Here is a 2,369-nt window from a genome sequence, read left to right as displayed (position 1 = left end):
TATATATATATATATATATATATATATATATATATGTGTGTGTGTGTGTGTGTGTACACATATATGTTTACCTTTGTATGTATCAATATTATATGTACGTATGTATATCAGTGTTAATATATACACGCGGTCGTCACACACTACAAATTTTCTATAAATTACAACATCGAAATTACAGATATAACAGTGCATATTCCAAACCGCATTGCACCTCTTTAAGTTTATTTACAACTCTTCTGATAGGTAACTATTAAAGTATATTGTTATACATTTTAAATAATGTCACTATTTGGCCAATACCATAGGCAAATTCCTTTAGACTCTCGGACAAATATACAAAGTAGTCGATTCTTATACACACTGTATCCTGTGTTCACATTCTTCAGAATTATTTAAGCCTAACATTCATTTGAAATCCATAGATAGGTATAGGGGACAATTTCTACTCATTATTTCTTTCATTTCTGTTTTGTCTGTCTGTCTCTGCTTTTCTTTTCTTATTCCCTCTCAATCTATAATTCAGTATTTTCCTTGTGAAAGCGTCAATCATGAGTGTTCAAATTATTCCCTTCCTGTGACACTCGACTGTAAAATAAATAATGCAGTAGAAATCTGCCAGTCTAATTAAGACCAAACTTTTCGTATGAATTCTACTTATCTCTTGGTGCAGTTTCATTACGGAGGCAACTCCTGATCCTTACAATGGTTAGCTAAGTCACATCGTTTGACTTTATAAATTATATTTACAGAAGATGTTTGCAAATCAGATACAATTTTTAAACTAAAAAATTAAACGTGTATAATACCTCCGAGGAATATAAACATTGCCTTCGAAATTAAAAAGAACCAGGCAAAAATCTGATTATTATCATACATAATAATGGCCACTAATTCTTAATATCACTAAATGAACGTTGACGGAGCCTTTGCCACCTTCTTCTCAAATTTATTTATTCCAAAGCAGATATCTTTGAGAGTTATCGTACAGTGTACAAGGAGATTTCTCCGTCTTACACCTACTTTAAAAAAAAAAGCTGATGATATTCACCAATCTCAAACGACCGTCATAAAAGGAAGGATAATTTGAAATGTGATTTCGTACTAAACGTTATGGTTGAAAATATAGGAGATGGTACTAACAGATATCTATGAAAAACTTCAATTCGCAGCCACGAAGTGTTGCGTTTGGCCCCGGTGCGTAGCAACGTTTGTATGTGGGTGTTCCGTTCCCGACTTTATCAAATAAATTTATTAAGGCTCTGCTCTTATAACTTTGTAGCGCGCGTCTGATTGACATTGTTCTTTGTGTGTGTGTGTGTGTGTGTGTGTGTGTGTGTGTGTGTGTGTGTGTGTGTGTGCGTGTGTGTGCGTGTGCTTCTGTGCATGTGAACGATTGTGATCTGTTTAGGTCTGTGACTGGAATAATTCTTGCTGTTGCAAAAATAGACTTTCTATTGAATACGTACAAAGTCGGTACGTTCAGAACCAATCTGAAATAAGTACTTTACGATGGCACCAACTAAACTCTTATAGTGGTAATCACAACAACAACAACAACAAAATAATAATAAATAAAAAAAATAATAATGATAATAAAGACAAGTGATTTCCTAATTCGCTGAGTGTTGTAAGCACATTCACAGATTATGCGCGACACTTTCGTTCACCTTTTAATTAACTTTACTGGAGGGCACGACGTCGCTATGCGCTCTCACCATGGAATATGAAATCATTGAAAGCTGCATGGTCAGAGATAAAAATGGCTGCCTCCATTTCTTTTGTTCTCTTCGACAACATTACTTATTTGGCAAGAAAACATTACACAAGAAAACTGCCAGTATTTCCCGGGCAGAGGAAGACAGGTCCGCGATCTTCACGGTTGACTTGCCAAAGCCCAGATCGCATCTACATCGAAAAGTAGAGTGGGCAAAACATTTATAAGTCAGAAATGTTAAGACACTGAACGAATATATATATATATTACATTCGCGAATCAGCTCCATGCAATAACAACTTCTACGATTTGTCTCCACCAACCAGTGACGGGCACTCCGTTGGTTACAATCACGAGCGTTCCAGTTGATTCGATCAACTGAACAGCCTGCTCGTAAAATTAACGTGCAAGTGGCTGAGTACTCCACAGACACCCGTACCCTTAAAGTTGTTCTCCGGAACTACAGCAATACGCAACTGGAAAAGCAAAGTCGACCTCGGCGAAATTTGAGCTCAGACCGTAGCGACGGGCGAAATACCTCTAAGCATTTCGTCCAGCGTGCTAAAAATTCTGCCAGATTGCCGCTGTATATTATTAATAAAAATGATAAGGATAATGGTTTAAAATTTTGGCACAGGACCAGCGATTTCGGAGG

The 2,369-nt window shown here is 36.6% G+C and overlaps 1 protein-coding gene across 1 annotated transcript in view; it reads right to left on the bottom strand.

Moving 5' to 3' along the window:
- The window catches only part of LOC106875467 (uncharacterized), a 29,795-nt gene that overhangs the window by 26,723 nt on the left and 703 nt on the right, over positions 1 to 2,369 (bottom strand). The gene's annotated exons all lie outside the window — the stretch shown is intronic.

The sequence above is a fragment of the Octopus bimaculoides genome, chromosome 27 (assembly GCF_001194135.2).
Source record: "Octopus bimaculoides isolate UCB-OBI-ISO-001 chromosome 27, ASM119413v2, whole genome shotgun sequence".
NCBI lineage: Eukaryota > Metazoa > Mollusca > Cephalopoda > Octopoda > Octopodidae > Octopus > Octopus bimaculoides.
The sequence above is the reverse complement of the archived record's forward strand: the minus strand, read 5'-3'. Positions and strand labels throughout refer to the sequence as shown.